We start from the raw sequence: 18,026 nt of genomic DNA on the forward strand, positions 1-18,026 counted from the left end.
TCTTTATATTTTGGGATGAAATCCTCCCTCGCTCATTTACCCATCTCCCTCCCTTCATCTTCAATTTCTGATCTTCACTTTCAGCACCCAGTTTCCGTTGTGGTATATGATCTGCAAGATTTTCCTTCAGTTTTTGATAGAATCAAACATGAGGGCAGAGTGTATGTGAGCGATTTTCCTTCACTTTCAACACCCAGTTTATTTGTGTGAATTTGTTGAATCTTGCGTTAAACTGAGTAATTAGCAGAACCTGCAAGAGTCTATGTGAGCGATGTGGGACCAAACACGAGGGTAGAGACTAAGAAGTTTATATGGTCATCGATGATGGGCCAAACAAATTAAGGATATTATCCATCATTACAAATTAAAATCGAAGTTGCAAGCTACTGCGAGAGTTTGAGAAGAGAAAAAGATGTGCAGCTTGGTTTATTAAAATGAATGCCATATTCTGTTTGTTTGTGTGTGGAAGGAGAAAAAAAGAAAATTGTGGTGAGTGTAAATTATTATGTAACTAAAAGGTTTCGAATGTGAACTATAGGTATTTTTGTTTTTATAAATTTGTAATAAGTAATTTAATTATACAATCTCTCCCCTCCCTTATGAACCAACAATAAAATAACATCTTATTATTTGGTTAATGAAGGGACGTGAGACAATAGCCTAATTATAAGCAACTTGGAATTCTTATATTTGTGTAGGGATATCTTTGTTAGCAAAATTACTTCCCTCCCAATTCACCCACATTGGAGGGAAGTAAACATTGAGTGAGGAGGGGATCCCTCCAAAATTTTGAAATTTATTTTAAAAAATTACTCCGTTCCCTCCAAAAGCATATTTTTAAGTAGGGAAGACTTCAAAATTCTAGAAAATTAAAGAGAGGCAAAGCATTTTTGTTGAATATAAAATTGAGGATATCAATGTCATTAATTAGTGTTCAATCTTTTGCTTTTATCAATGTTCTAAATTTATCATATTATCCACTTAACACCTAACCGCATCATTGCATAGTATGTATTTTCTCCGTTCTTTTTTATAAGAATCAAACTAATATTTCATGCTCCTTAAGAAACTAGTTTGAATTTTGAAGTATTAAATTTGTTCACATTTATATTAACTTTCCAAAGTTACCCCAATATTTTTTTTATTTCTATTTACCATTAATGAGTTGCATTATGGAAAGAAAGATAAACATCGATTAAATGAGAGTATTGTTATCAAAAAATAATTAACGTTCCTAGAAATTTGAATTGTTTTTATAAAAAAGAATCAAGCTATACACCTCACTTGATTCTCGTAAAAAGGAACGGAGGGATTTTCATTCAAGATTTTAAAGTTTAATTTTCTTCATCTGACGTGATTCAAGCTTTCCATTATTTTAATGAAAATTTGGTTTTTTTCTGAAAATGGAATAGATGTTTTATCGTGTGATAGTTATTAAAACTAGGGGTGTACAAGGGACGGGTTGGGACGGGTTTTGGTTAACCCTAACCCGACCCTAAATATTTAACGGGTCAATTCATAAACCCTAACTCGTCCCTATGTAGGACATTATGCGGGTCAATTTAGGACGGGTCTATGTAGGACGGGATCGGGTTGACCCGATGGACAATAAGTCTAAGATTATTTGATACTAATTGTAAAATTTAAAGATAATAACATATTAAAAGAGTTATAAGTTGGAACTATTTTTTGGAAGAAAAAACTTGAAAGGATCAAATTCTTTCATAATCTATTGCACTTGTGAGGTTTACATTTTGTTTGATCTATATACACGTGTCACTAATTTTGTTTGATCATTCTTCACTTGTCTCACATGTGCATTAGGGGTGTACAAGGGACGGGTTGGGACGGGTTTTGGTTAACCCTAACCCGGCCCTAAATATTGATCGGGTCAATTCATAGACCCTAACTCGTCCCTAGACCCGAAGCAACCCGACATTACGCGGGTCCAATTTAGGACGGGTCTATGTAGGACGGGTCTGAGTTGGCCCGAGGGACAATAAGTTTAAGACTATTTGATACTAATTGTAAAATTTAAAGATAATAACATAATAAAAGAGTTATAAGTTGGAACTATTTTTTAGAAGAAATAACTTGAAAGAATCCAATTCTTTCATAATCTATTGCACTTGAGAGGTTTACATTTTGTTTGATCATTTCTTCACTTGTCTCACATATGCATAATACACATACATGATTTTCTCTTGTTAGAGCATGAAAGTGTCAATAGTTTGACCAACGTTTATTTAATTCATAAGGTAAATGTTAAACATTTTAATTTCATCTACATGGTAAGATAAATTTGAGCACCATGTATCACATTTTAATCATTATAACAAATTAAAATTTTATAAAATATATATGTGGGACGGGTCGGGTGACCCGAGTGTCAACCCGAACCCGACCCTACCCGTAGTCGGGTAACTCAAAGATCAACCCGAACCCGGTCTCTTTTAATGATCGGGTCGGGCAGGGACGGGTTGGCGGGTAGGGCCGGGTCTTGTACACCCCTAATTAAAACGACTCTATAATTATTTCTAATATTAACGTACTCCATATTACCAATGAATATAATATTATAATGACTAAAAAATATTTTTGGTCCCTCACAAATGTGTTTTGTGCAAAATGAATCCCTAAACTAAAAAAATCACACTTTTAATTCCCAACTTTGTTAAACGGCAGCACTTTTGGTTTTCCATCCATAGATGTTAAAAACTAATGGCATTAGCATTAAAACTACAAAAATTAAAAACCCACAAACTTCACGATTTTCACACTTTCTTCAACATTCTTCATCATCTTCTTCATCTACCCAGAAACCTCGAAAATGTTCATCTTCTCCAACCCAGAAAAACCAAATCCAGCAAAAAAAAAGAACCCACCCTGATTATTGGTAACTGCCTCACTGATTAAATAGAGAAAGAAAAAAAAAACTTGTGTCAGCTGAATGAATGGAACGAATCCAAACCACTTCCCCGTCAACCAGAACTGAGCTCTTTGTCCCTGTCATCCCCGTCAACGACTCACTCCTCTGTTAGAAACCGCCACCCCCAACAGTCACACCCATATCTAGCCACGACCAACCCAACCACATCCAGATCGAGCCGACGATTAAAACCCCAATCGAAAAAACAAAATTGATCTGGTTCATTTGTTAGCGTTCAGATCTGGAGAGTGAGAAAAACTGATTTATCCTCCGGTGAGAGTGGTTTTGGTGAGCCAAGGAGCGGCGGGTTGGGTTTTGGGGAGGGATTGTGCTGGCTGGGCAGTGAATTAGTGATAACGAAGGTTTGAAGAAAGAGAAGGTGGTGGGTGAGGAGAGAGGCGACGGAAGGGATGAGTGAGTGAAGAAGAAGAATCACTTGTGTAAACCTGAATTGTATTGCACATGAAAGAAGTTGATGTAATGCTACTAACATGTCAAACAATCTGTATAGAAACCAAATGGGTTTGGTCAGTAAATGTAAAATTTGATTTGCAGCTAGCTTGTGTATATTTCATCAAAAGATGAAGAATTTATTTGGGCGTGAATTGAGGGAAAGGATTTTGTTTTTCTAAATAATGATTTATGAAGATATGGATTTTCTAATTTTTTGGGTTTTTATTTTTGTTAATGATGTAGAATTGTAGATATGAAGGAAGAAGATGAAGGTTCATGAGTTTTTAATCTTTAATTAATTCCATTGATTAAAAAATTATTACAAAATGTCACATAGGTAGTAAACGTTAGCTTTTTAAGAGAAGACTAAAAGTGATGTCGTTTTATAAAGTCGGGGACCAAAATTAAAGTGCGATTTTTTTAGTTTACAGATTCATTTTGCACAAAATGTAATTGTGGGGATCAAAAATGCTTTTAAGCCTATTATAATAATATTATTTTCTTTCTCGAGACTAGCGTTACCGCTACTACCCACCACTATTGTTACTATCGTCACCGCCACCGCTACCACCTCTAACCATCATTGTCACCACTAAATTAGTAATACTAAACATGTTTTTTTTGCCTTAATTTTATTTTAAAAAATGGAAATAGAAAATGGGCAAACGAATAAGTAGAAATCTTAGTTAGGGTTAATCTGAAATATAGAGTGCTTAGGGTGTCAATGAGTAGAACTCGTAGTTAGAGTTGACATGGAGCACTAAGAGGGTCAACAGTGAATGAATGGAGCTCTTAGATAATGTTGACCTGGAGCACTTAGTGTATCAACGGAGAATGAGTGAAATTTTTAAATAGGGTTGACATGGCTTACTTAGAGAGTCGGCAAAGAATAAGTAGAGTTAAGATTGGCTTAAAATCCTTAGGATGTTAGTGGGAAACTACTGAGTGGACCCACTAATTCCCAACTAATACCCTAAGTATTCCAGTTAAACCCTACCTAAGAGCTATACTTATTCTTTGTTGATTCTCTATGCACTTTTTGTCAACCTTAACTAAGAGCACCATTCATTTCCAACCAACACATTAACTGCTCGAGGTCAATCCCATCTAAGAGCTCCACTCCTTCATTATCGACACTCTAAATACTTCATGCCAGCCTAATATAAGAGCTTAACTCATTCCCCACTAACACCCTAAGTACTCCCATCAACCCTAACTAAGAGCTCAACTCATTTTCCCCTGACACTCTAATTACACAATGTCAACCTTAACTAAAAGCTCAACTCATCCCTCACTAGCACTCTAAGGGCTTCTTGTCAACTCTAACAATACATGAGTTATACTTATTCTCGGACGACTCTCTAAGTACTCCAAGTAAATCATGTACAAGAGTTTCACTCGTTCCCTGCCGACATTCTAAGTGTTCAAAGTCAACCATATCAAAGAGCTTAATTCATTCTCAGCGAACCCTCTAAGTGCACAATTTCAAACCTAGCTAAGAGCTCAACTCATTCCCCACTAACACCCACTTCAAATCAACCTTAACTACGAGCTCTACTTATTCTCAGACAATTCTCTAAGTACTTTAACTAAAACTTATCTAAAAGCTTCACCCATTCCATGCCGACACTTTAATTGTTCCAAGTCAACACTATCAAAGAGCTCCGCTCATTTCGTACTGACACTCTAAATGCTCTATGTCAACCCCAAATAAGGGCTCCAATCATGTAGGAGTGATGTGACCTTTGCTACGCTTTTTATAGGCTTGTCCCTCTCTCACTCTTTCTCTTCCTCACTCCCAATCTCTCCTCACCCCAACACACATAGTGGCGGAACCATGACACAGAAATTGAGGGGGACAAAATAAATAAGATCTCAATACATGTATACACACACATAAAAGTTGTTGTTATCTTAAAATTATTTTGTTTTTTACTTTCATTTTTCTATGAAAAAAAAATGTCAATGTGGTTCACTTGGAACTTATGTGGTAGGTGTACTAGTAATAATTAATTATATAAAAGTTACTATCAAGATATATGAAAAATTAAAAAAATGTAGATAAGCAGTGTTATAAAACTCAAACCATTCATCGACTTAGTTTGGGTACTAGGTCAATGAGTCAATAGTTCAACCAGGTTGAATCGGGTTCAACCAAATTTAAATTGATTAATTATAAGGGTTCCCCTAATATGCACAACTTTTAGAGTAGTGTAATTTTACACCACTTACTTGATCGGTTATAGCAGGTTAACACATTATTATTTTTAAAAAAAAGTATCTTTAAAAATTTGTTATATATTAAATTTGTTTAAAAAAGATGTGTTAACCTGTTATAGCAAGTTAAAAAAAGTGGTGTAAAATTACACCACTTTAAAAGTGGTGCACATTAGGGGTCACCTTATTATGAAAGTAAGAAATATTTTGAATGCTAAAATTAAAAATTATTTCCCTCTCAATTCACCTACATTTGGAGGGAAGTAAAAATTGAGTGAGGAGGGATTTTAATCCCCTTCCTCCAAAATTTTGAAATTTGTTTCCCTTCCAATATGGTTTTAGGCGCTCAAATTTTCAACTTTCCCTCTCATGTTTTTCAGATTCAGGCACTGATTTTACTATCGTTTTTGGCTGTGGGTAAAAATACTCTTTTCAACTTGTTCCAACCTACAAATGCACTGTCAGAGGCATAGCAACTAGAAACCCTAGTTCTCACTCCCTCTCCTAACATCGTCAATTTCGTCCATTCGGCCATCTCCCAAAACAGCCGCCAGCCTTACGCCGTCTACCGCCGCGCCGGCCACCAGTCATCCGCCGAGTCTTGAGGAACTGGTCGTGCTGTCTCCCTTATCGCTCGTGTCCCCGGTGGTGGTACCCATGACATTGCATATCGACACCCTTGCGGCGACGGCAGTGAACGGCGGTGACGATGATACCTCGGTGATGGGAATTAGATTTCCCACCCCCTGTTTTAGAATTGCCACCCTAGCCTTTTTAAAAAAATGTCGGGACTACCCTCCGGGACTTAAACCTCCATACCAGTCCAGAGGTTGATGTTCTGGACTAGTCCGAGAGTTAAAAGTTCGGATTCTTTAGTTACAGTTAAAATAACATGATCGGTGTCGTGGCCGTCTTGGAGGACTTGCCTAACGAATTGTTGGGTTGAAATGTTTGGTTTGTAATTGTGGTGGTGGTTGAGATTGTAATTGATGAATATGCCTTTTGATTTGGTTTTAACTTACTGCATTCTGCTGCTTGGTAAGAGTTATCCAGGACTTTAAGTTTCGAATCTATCCAGGACTTTAAGTTTCGGATCAATCCAGGACTTTAAGTTTCGGATCAATCCAGGACTATAAGTTTCGGACTGCTTCATAATTAAATTTACCACCCCCCTTTTTTAGACGTCCGAGAGTTGAAAAACCGGATTAATATGAAACTTCAAGATTCGGATCTTTCAAACCAGATACTGTCACAAAGACAGAAACGTGAAAATGCAGTGACAATAATATGGGACAAACAGACCTCGTTACAATACTGAAGGAAAATATTCTTGCTAATAATATGGTTACAGACATGGTTACAACATTACAAACATGAATCATATTATCAATCTTCTGTTATGTCTGTTAAATCAAAGTTGGTAATAACACGAGGACCCATCCAAACAGTGTGTTCAGCCATAAATGGGGGGTGGTTGGGTGGTTGAGGAGTTTATGCAGGTCATAATGGTGGTGAGGTAGGTGAAGCTATGGAGTAATGGTGCTGAAAAAGGTGGTAGAATCTGTCAGAGGTGTCCAGAAGTTGAAGTTTCATACTAATCCGAAGGATGAAGTTTCGTACTGATCCGAAGGTTGAAGTTTCGGACTAAAACACGGAGGGACAATATTGGTTTTTCCCCACTTTTAAATGGGGTGGGAAATCTAAAACAGGGGGTGGGAAATCTAATTCTCCTCGGTGATGCTTAGAAGAACCGCGGCAACCGCCGCGAACTCATCGGAGGATAGTGTTCTTCCCTCTCCTCTGAACATGCGCGCCTTCATGCCGAATTGCTCCGCCGTGGAATCGTCGTATCTAAAGCAGGGCAGCGAGCACATAGTTATGTTATCATGTAGTTGTAGACTTTATTATTTACTGCAATGGAGATTTGATCTACTTGTATTTTTGTACAGATTGAAAATGATTAAGGATCTATGGAGTCTGAAATTGGTGTTCCTGGTTAAACCTTTCCCAAGTGGGCAACAGATATAGCTCTACGACTTGGGGTTGGGGTTCCATTCAATTGTGCAAGCAAGATGATACTCCTGATACTGTTGTAAGTTCAGCTGAAGTGTATTTTTTATGGAAGCACTTTACCTTTTGTGCATGTCTGTGTACTTCTTCGTTGTCCACTAATCCTTTGAATTGGTCCTGCTGAAAGAGACATTGAGCACCTTTATTTTGCACAATCCAGCGCTGGAGGAGGAGGGATCGTGGGAGGTGGTGATTCCACGGCATATATGAGCGCACATGGAAGGGGTAGAGGAGGGGAGATTGAGAGAGATGTGTCTTCCATTCCATGGCAGCATCTTTGGAGTCTTGAGGTCCAAGGTTTGTGGTTTAAGTTAATGTCTTGGCTGCCTGAGTAATTTATTCCCTTGGATTTGAGCCTAATTGTTCTTCTTGCTTTTGGGTGGTGTAGGATTTTGTTCTTGTCATTTTCTATTTTCCTTTCATGTATGTACTCAAGTTGAAAGCTCCTGGGTCATTTTCACTCGCTTGGCCCAATTTTCTTATGTGTATTTGATTTTTATTATATGAAAACTCAGTTCAATTAGTTCTGGTTTTGTGAGAAACGACTATAATGACTTATATCTATCTTATCCCTGCATTGGCTGGTTGCTTGGGTTTGTATATATTAGTTTGCTTTCTGAAGGGTAATCCTTTAACATAAATGGAAAGACAAACTGTGTGAACTTCGTCAAAGAGTTAAGTGGGATATGAACTTCAAAATTAAGATGTAACATATTTCCTTTACACCACATACTCTATTATTCATACTCCATTCAATTATTTCTTTTGTGATTAATCTCAAGTAGTAATTGACCTATGAAGAAATTAAAATTCATTCAGGGATTTTATCTTACAACAATTTTACGAAGTCTTCTGCATCTAGCTTCTAGCTCTTGGATCTGTATGGTTCTCTTTGTCTAGCATTATTTAAGCATTTCACATATGTCGATAGTTACTTACTCTACTAAACTGAGCATGAATTTGGCTTCAAGCCATTCTTCTTCAATGGTTACTCCACCTTCGTAAGTTCTTTGCTTATTTTTCTATTGTCTTATCAATCTTGACTCGTATGCTGAAACTCCTTATTGTTCATCTTATAAAACTTTTTGTTTGAAGATAAACTTACCTTCTGTTGTAAAACCCCAGTACGTATGATTGTTGATATTTAGAAAGTTGAAGCTGATTCAAGATAGTGAAGGAGATTTTTGGCCAGTATACAAGGTAACTGTGGATAGATTATAGTTTGTCTGACTTAGCAGTATAAGTTTTCAATATACTGGGGCATGCCACTTATCCTACTAATCTTTTGTTTTCATGCCTAGCTTCCATTAGCATAAATGGTGTTTATTCCAAGTCACTCATGTATCACAAGTGGAGAGAACATTGGATCCTTTATTTATTTTCTTCTAAGAGAGAAAAATGTTTGATAGTATTTTCAGGAAAACTAGTAGAGTATGATGAGCCAATGAACCTGATGAAGAGAGAATGTTTGTTGCTTGGGAAGCTTGTCAAAGAATACTGGTCTCATTTTCAGTCTGCAGAATCTCATTGAAGCTGAATGCCTTTCTAGCTCTTCTGTCTTTTTCTGTGGGATTGGTAAGAAGCCAAGAAATTGTAAATAAAAGTAGGGTGTAAGATGTATTATATTTGGACAAATTCCAAGGCCAGGTAGGAAAAGGATTAGAGGGACTTAGATGTGAATGGTGCAGATGGATTCAAAAGAAACATTTCTAGGAAAACTCATTATCTCATTCTGGACGAGGTGTATAAACAGTTTCAGTTTGGAAAACAACATTATTTAGAAATGTACTTGAGATACATGATTTTGTTGAGGAATGCAGATAAAGTTGGTTCGAAGACACTGATGTTCTAAAGTGCAACATGTGTTATGTTCATGAGAGCAACATGTGTTATGTTCATGAGAGGAAGTGCATGCCAACTCTTCGGCAAGTCTTTGTTGCTGCAAGTTATTAATTTACTGTTTTTGCTTACTGTTTGGAATTCTCCAGACTCGTAACAAAAAATCCAGAAAATTACAAGGGTTGATTTATTTGTACATATTGCAATGAGAATTACATGCAGTTATTTTTAACCTTTAGATAGATAACAGATGTTGTTTTACAAGTTGCAAAATTTAATGAACTGAATTTTATTATTATTATTTTTTCTTTTTCTGATAAGCGAATTTTAAAATTTGTTTAAAATTTGTGGATGGAAGGTGAGAAAACCATGAAGAAAATGTTTGGTCTTATGATTCACAATGAAAGAAGCTAACCACATTGTGCACAATTGTAGATTTTGTTTCTGCTCTCCGGCAAAGCCACATACTCATGCCTTATGAATGAGAAAATATAATCTAAAGAAGAATTTCTCAAGAGACCACTAAACATCCTTTCTTAACACACTTATTTAAAAAAAGTAATAAAATTTTCAGAAGTTTATTGTTTAATCCAAATAAGTGCTTTGGATTTCAACTTTACTCAATGGTTATATCAGTCAACCATAATTGATATGTATTTTCATATGCAAACCCAAGATTTCATATCAGTTGAATATGTGAGCCAAGAGTGGTTCATAATAGTTTTAAGTTATAGATAGCTCGATCAAACCACTCATTTACAAATATTGAACCAAACGTATGCCATAAGCACTAGTTGACAAGCTATGACTATTCTTAACTTCTTCCCAAGACAAATATTTTCATTCTTACTTGCTTCCCTCCAAGGTCAACACGTGCATTTTTTGCTACCACTTCTTCACATGTTTTATGTTCTTCAATAAATCAATGTTTTATGTTCTTCAATAAATCAATGTGAAACTTCATTGATCTTGGACTTGTGTCATCACACCAAAAAAGGAAATCACAATGTGTGGAAGACCCACCATGTCTTCTACAACCCAAAAACTTCCTCCCGGGGTTCCTTCAATTTTACAATCTCGAACCTTACATGGAGCACCACAATAGCATAGTTGGTTGTTGTCCCCCCAATTGATGATGAGAAACTTCTTGAACCAAAATCAGACCCTGTTAACAAATATCTTACGTTTAGCGTTAGAATTTAATTTAGCATTAGAACTCAATGCTAGCCACAATAATATTTTCAACCAGATTTCTTCTGTTTAGCATTATGTTAGACCATCAAAATTCATTGGCAGCCACGCTTTGCACTAGCTTTGCAAGAATAGTATAAACAAATTCTACAATCTAATACATGTGCAGAAATCAAAACTCATGTAAGACCATAAACTTCAATGGTATTTACTTCATGGCAAATAATAGAACAAGTAATAGAATACAATATTGTGAAAACTGAAAATTTATAACAAACTTCATTAGTAAACTTCAAAAACTGCATGATAGCAAAAGTTGTTAATGGCGGATAGCGTAGCGTAGCGGCAAGGCCAAAAAAGGCTATAGCGCTATAGCGTGTAGCGCTACGGGGGCTACGCTGATTTTTTTTACATATATTCCATCTAATTATACTGTATAATATATATATGGTTGCTCAAAAATGATAGAACTGAAATTATATCTCACTCACACATAATTGATAAATAGCACTGAAATGAGATGAAGAAGGAGAACAAAACATTAACAGAAAAGAACAGAAAATATAGCATGGAAAACAGAGCATGAACAGAGCGTGGAAGAAGTAGAATAGAGATGGAGAGCAAAAGACCAAAGAAAAATGAGAACAGAGATGGATAATAGAGAAAAATATGGAGAACAATGAAATATGAGATTGAGAATATAGAAAATCAGAAAAATGAGAGAATAACAGAGAAAAAGGAGGAAGAAGAAACATAGGATGAAATAACCTCAAACAACAGCACTTTCTCGCAGGTGTGGGGAAGAAGGAGCTTAGGAATATCACAAACCTGAAGTCGCCGGAAAATTCGCCAGAGGTGGTGTGGGTGTGAAGGAGAAGAAGCAACGTGAAGAGGAAGAAGAAACAGAGGTAGGAAGTGAATGTCGAGAACTCTGTACAATGAAGAAACAGAAGAGGAAGAAGAAACAGTGTGTAAGCTTCATTAACCGAGGGGAAACGACCATTCTGCCCTCAGTTTTTTAAAAAGCTTCATTAACCAAATGAGAAAGACCATTCTACCCTCAATTTTTAAACCTAAGTCGGGGTAAAAACGAGATTTCGCCCATCATCACTTTCCCTTTCCTCCATCGCGCCGCTATTGCGCTGCACCAAGCGCGATTTTCGCCGCGATCGCGGCCGCTACCACCGCGACGCGAAATCCGCGCCGCTACAGCCTCCGGCGTCGCGCCCATCCGCCGCTCCGCCACGTACCGCCGCGATAGCGGCGCTATAGCCCGCTATTGACAACACTGAGCAAAACAACTAAAAACCATATATAGTGAAAGTGAAAACATAAAGGCAAAGATGCTTCCATCTTTATCAGGGAGTAAACTTCAATCAATGTAAAATAGGACACAAATCTCATTTTCCCCCCTTTCTATTTAACCGCAAAAGGTGAGCATGATTTTAACTCAACGGTTCTCAAGATTAACCAAACCTCAATCTAATCAACCATACCATCATCAAGCAAACACATAAATTGAAGCAAAGTCCAAGGTGCATGCATCAACAACCCCATCATATCATCTAAATTAAATAAAGCAAACAATGCAAAGGCAGTGCACCTGTTTATCTTCTCTAAGAACCAGAGGTCTTCCAGGTGAAAGCAAATCTATCACAGTTTCATTATAAACCTCAAGATAGGACAGATGAACGACATGGTTTCCATCACAACTTCTCTGACTGATTTTACTGAAAAGGTCCTTATTTGCCAACACCATCACCCCTGTGCTCTAAATTGTACCAAGCATTGCGTAAGTTTTCCCAACTCCAGTGGAACCATAACAGAAAACTGACCCATTTCTCCCTTGCAGAACCACTTCCACAAGTTCCGAAGTTCTGAAAATGCAAAGAAGTTTTCACTCCTCCATAAGGCAACATTTCCCTCTCCCTGCCCTAATACTCATATTATACCTCAAGTATTTGGATAACAAAACATTTGTCTTTTAAGCCAGCAATCATTCCTTCTAAACTTTCATTAAGCAAGCAATGAGACAGGGTATTCAACAATTGTAAAAACAAGCCTTCACCCGAATCACATGGGGGCCAAAAACAAGCAGAATTGAAATTCAAGAAAAAGACCTAACTCATCAGTAACAACAATATCATTTATTTACACTAACTTGAACACATAAATTCTAATCGTACTAGTGAAGTTTAAGGTGCATACATTGTCAACCACATCATCAAGCATGTTATGGTGGCAAGGAGTGAACTCCTACAACTAAAACAATACAAAAACATAACATGAAAAAGAAACTCAAGAAAAATAATAGTATAAACCTGGAGTTGTATACTTTGATTTGTCCCAGAAAAAGCTGGCTTAATGGAAGGGGTGGGAAACAGAGAAACAAAGAAACCCCAAACTCGTTCTCGGGCAAATGCCACGATTATTGAGACTTAGCAGAAAGACCCTCGAAGAACACCAGCATACACACAACGAGGATCGCCTCATACGTTGACCCCCGAGTGGAAGTGCCCCTAGTCTGCAAGCAGAAACTCGCTTGCGACATGGGTCTCATGAACCTTTTAGGGCCATGCTCGCAAACACCATTGGAGCCATCAACGACATCACAGAGTTTGTCGTACCTGTACGCCGTATTCCCGGTGCCGTTGTGGCACTCGATCCTTATGGTGCTGCGGATGTTAGGCGTGGCAGAGAATCCCGCCATCGGCGAATAGGGCGAGGGCATCGCGATTGGAGCGGCGGGCGCGTTGGATTCGGGAATATAAGAGGGCGAGATTGGGAGGGTGAAAGCATTTAGGTTGTAGAATTGGGGCGTAGGAAATAATCAAAGCTGAAGGGGTGGCGTTGCTCAAGGATGCGCAGCGGCGGAGGGTGGAGGTGATGATTGAAATGAACACAACAGATGGGGAGGGATTAGGGTTTTTGATTTGATTTTCAGTTATAATTTAATTGTTTTACAGTAAATACTTAATTACCTAATGATAATTACATGAAACTATAGGGACTGAAATTGGGATTTTAGAAAACTTGTTGGTTTGACTCATGGCACACGCTTAAACGGATTTCTATTGGGCCACGTAGCAGTGGCATCACTGCCTCCTATTTTGGGGTGGCTCCTTAGAATTTGCCATTATAAATAGATAGATTCTAAACTTAATAACTGTTATTGACGTAGTTGACACGTGGTTATACCAACCCAAATTACTTAAATAATAATGTTGTTTAGTGAATAACAAGAATGGTTGGGCTCAAGTGAAAGAGACACAATGGAGGAAAGAAATGGATCCACTAATAATTATTTTCACTCTAGCGGATGCTATCTATTTTTGTATCGTGTTGTATTAGACAAAGTTTAAGTCCAATGTGAATCAAACCTTAAATAAAAGAAAAAGAATAAAGGGAATTTGATATCACTCCACTTGCCATCCACTCATGATGTATTGCAATACTCAAGTGAAACCAAAACATCCACCTCGGCATATTAACTTTTTTTTTATTTTAAATATACAATACAATATACAATAGTAACATATATATTCGAACTTATAACATGGAAAGTAAATAAGTCCTTCAACATTAGACTAGTTGTCACTAACTGAATTATCATTTACAACACTCTCCATCCCCATTCACATAAGTCATATTGGAATAGCAATTTGGCATTTTAATGTGATTGAATTTGCCAATGGATTCGTTCAAAATTTTTTTTTTTGCCAATAGATGGAAAACCAAACATAATTTTATATTGTGTTTGTGAATTGAGATTTGGAGGAGATGGGAGGAATAAGTTAGGAGGAGATTTTAAAAAGGAGGGGGGGAGGGGAGGGATTTAGGGTAGTTTTAAAAGCCCCTCCAAAACCTTCTTCTAGTTATGTTTTTAAGTTCCCTCAAATTGGGGATTTTAAAGAATTTGAAACTCTCAAACAATGGAATGGCACACCCCCTTCTCCCTCAATAATTATCTTACTAGTTGATTGTATCATTGAATCATGTACATAAAATAATTAATTGTTGAATTAATATATTCTATCTTCGTTGCGCGTTTCATGTCTCACTAATAAAATTATGTCATGTTAATTGATAAAATATGAATATAACAATTATAATCTTATACAAGTGACTTCTAAATGTTATAATTATTGGTGGACAAGACATGGACACCAATTGGAGATTGAAATTTTCGATCCTTAACTGTCATGCTCTCACAAGATGATCCCTTTTTTGTTTTTCATTACTGGTATAACTTGGTCTCCAACTTGTGTTTTAGAAACTTATTGCATGACTTATGTTATGTGATATTTATTATATACAGAGTATCAAAACACAATTGCTACTATTGGATATAGATAACGAGTAGGCATCTAATTGTCACAAAATATTTTACCTCCATGACTCAAGATACTCTTATGCATATGTCTTGAAAAGAAAGATGCTTTGGTTGCTTAGAAACATTACTTATCCCTTTAGAGCTTTGCTACTAGCTTGAAAATCCTCGATTTCACACTAGTGTGTCTAAACAATCAAACTATAGTGTTGAATGATGAATCAACAGTGAATTGCACGTATTGTTCAAATTTGTAGTGCAGAATTAGAAATTCAAGTACAAACAGCTGAAACACAGCGATTCCAACACAGCTTCGACTTGAATGCTATGTACAACAAATACAATAATATACCCTCAAAATAAAGCACTTGAGCTACCTATTATAACTATTCCTTGTATATATTATAAATCATCTGTGTTATATTTACCCAAATTAGATTTTTTTATATACAATTATGAGATCAAATGATGGATCGGATGAGTACTCCCTCTATCTTCTAGCAGTAGCAGCAGCTGTTAATGCTCTTTCTTTGATATTTCAAGCAAGAAATTTTGGCGTGTACTAGCTTTTCCACCAAAAGTATTTTCCATGCACAATGTGAAACTTTACTTAAGGAAAACCAAACATGTATCATTAAAATCTTAGTACAGGTAAAATGTTTTGATTACCCAGAACAATCTGGATTGCCTTTTAACAGAAAATTCCCCCTACTTCACCCAAGTTTGTATCTTCAAATAAATAATGAAATCATAGTGTTAGTGCATAATTTATTTGCATCATTTTAGGCATAATGAAAATTAGCTGCCTCCTATTTCAAAAAAAAAAAAATTAGCTGCCTCCATTCCATTGCTGTAGCTTGAAGATACGGTGAATCATCAGTTCATTGCATGGGTTGTTTAAATTTGTTCTGCTGAATCAGTGATTCAAACGCCTAACAACTTAAACGTAGGAATTCCACCACTTCTTTGACTTTGTAGTCTATGTAAAACAAAACAAAGCACATTGAACTACCTTTCTATGATAGTATGATTAATCCCTGTATAGATTATAAAATTTATAAATCATGTGTTATATTTACCCAAATTAGAATTTTGCATATACAATTATGGAATGTGACAAACTATGGATGAATTAATTACATGGGACCAGATGTGTAGGCAAATAGGGGTCACTTGTCCTTGCTTGAGGCTGCCTCTGGAAGTTTAAATGTGGGAGGCTTGTCAACACCCTTCCTTGAGTACTCCCTCCATCTTCTAGCAGCAGCAACAACTCTTTTTGCTCTTTCTTTCACTTCATCTTCTGCAAAATGGTTATCATTTGAAACACTATTAGTCGTATAACAAAACCAACCAGACCAAACCTAGACACAATTCAATAGATGTCGCTATTACTGTCAATTTATAACATGACACGTGCGTTGGAAAAGAATAAATTGAGGAAGTTATCACATTAACAAAATGAATAAAATATTAAGAAAGTGAGTGTTGTGTTTTCTTATTGGACCACAAACGGTACGTATAGTATTGTATGTAAGTTTCGTTCTAACCAATATAAACTTCATATATATGACAGTATTTGCCGCAACCAAATAATCAGAATTCAGGCCTACTAAAGCATATTTATAATTTAGATTCAAAATTTGTTAATAACTACTAAGAGGTTTGAAATTGCAAATATGAAAACTGCTCAAATAAAGTTCTGAAACTATACAATGAAAAAGGAAAAAGCCTTGGCTAACTAATATTATAGTAATTTCCAATAATTAAAACTATAAACCTTTTCACATATGCAAATCTCATACCTGAACGATGGAAGTCTCTCGGTTTTCCCCAAAGATTGTCCCAGTATGAATCTGTTTCATCAGAGCCTTTCTGCTTCATCATTCTCTGTCTTGCTTGATCCTGGAAGATACACATCAATGTTTAATTGTGCAAATAATATGTATTATGCTGTGAAGCTAATGAATAATATTTTAAGGTTCCACAGATTTTAAAACATCCTCATTAATGTGAATTGAGTAGTTTCTTTGTCTGTGTTCAAGCAGTTTGGTCCAAACCTCAGAACCAAGATTTTTCAAAAAGTGTTCTGTTTTATTAGGCATGCATTATCGTAAACTATAAAGCCTGTTTTTTTCTTGAAGGAATAAGCATTCTAGATGTAAAACTTTCAGTTACTTGTGCTCAAGAATGGATTGGAGTCTCTATATTATTCTCCATTTATAAAATCTAGGGTTAATAGTCAAATTGGTCCCTGTGTTTGTAGTAAATTTTGATTTTAGTCCCTCCTCGGAAAAAACTTGTCGATATCTCCCTGCAGTTGCAAGAATTTTGGTATTAGTCCTCGCCGGAGGGCGGAGGTCCGGCGATAGTGCCCAATGACAGCCCAGAGCTGACGTGGCTTTATCCACATCATTTTTAATTAAATTTTAATTTCCTTATATTTATTTTCTAATTAAAATAACAAATAGAAGCTGAAAAAAATACAAAAACTGAAATTAGTTTCACTAGAAAGAAAGATAAAAAAGAACCTAAAAACCCCAAAAAATGATAAAAAAATGATGTGGATAAAGCCACGTCAGCTCTGGCATGCCACTGAGCACTCTCGCCGGAGCTCCGTCCTCCGGCGAGGACTAATTCCAAAATGCTTGCAACTGCAGGGAGATATCGGCAAGTTTTTTCCGGGGAGGGACTAAAATCAAAATTGACTCCAATCTGAAAACATCTAGAATATAATAAAATATTAGGTTACAATTTTCTTTATTTATTTACCTATGTAATTACGCATGTAATCAGGTTTAGATTTGTATAGATTTTATTGTAATGTAGCGCTGAGGTGGCACATTAGGGAAGAAGGAATAATATATTCTAGATAAGAGAAGAAGAATATTGAAGTTGTCTTTGATGAGAGAAAAGGAAAGAATAATAGAACAATTGGAACACTAATTAGCCAATGGAATCAAGAAAATTGCTAAAGCTTTTCAAAAGAAGTTCTATTCT

At 36.3% G+C, this 18,026-nt stretch overlaps 3 long non-coding RNA genes across 4 annotated transcripts; 1 reads left to right on the forward strand and 2 right to left on the reverse strand.

Moving 5' to 3' along the window:
- Positions 1–7,330: 7,330 nt before the first annotated feature.
- On the forward strand, positions 7,331–9,480 carry LOC130745261 (uncharacterized). Of its 2 annotated transcripts, none has more exons than XR_009021627.1 (4): positions 7,331–7,691; positions 7,830–7,966; positions 8,058–8,869; positions 8,971–9,480. It is a non-coding gene; the product is annotated as an uncharacterized LOC130745261 (long non-coding RNA). The 2 variants fall into 2 exon arrangements; XR_009021628.1 differs by having other exon boundaries at positions 8,795–8,869.
- Positions 9,481–10,164: 684 nt separating this feature from the next.
- Positions 10,165–13,003, reverse strand: LOC130745262 (uncharacterized). The gene is made up of 2 exons (XR_009021629.1): positions 12,303–13,003; positions 10,165–10,673 (listed from the first exon to the last, which is right to left on the reverse strand). It is a non-coding gene; the product is annotated as an uncharacterized LOC130745262 (long non-coding RNA).
- A 3,053-nt stretch (positions 13,004–16,056) lies between these two features.
- Positions 16,057–16,927, reverse strand: LOC130749839 (uncharacterized). Its single transcript, XR_009023114.1, has 2 exons — positions 16,832–16,927; positions 16,057–16,329 (listed from the first exon to the last, which is right to left on the reverse strand). It is a non-coding gene; the product is annotated as an uncharacterized LOC130749839 (long non-coding RNA).
- Positions 16,928–18,026: the final 1,099 nt, after the last annotated feature.

This window comes from Lotus japonicus, chromosome 3 (assembly GCF_012489685.1).
Source record: "Lotus japonicus ecotype B-129 chromosome 3, LjGifu_v1.2".
Classification (NCBI taxonomy): Eukaryota; Viridiplantae; Streptophyta; class Magnoliopsida; order Fabales; family Fabaceae; genus Lotus; species Lotus japonicus.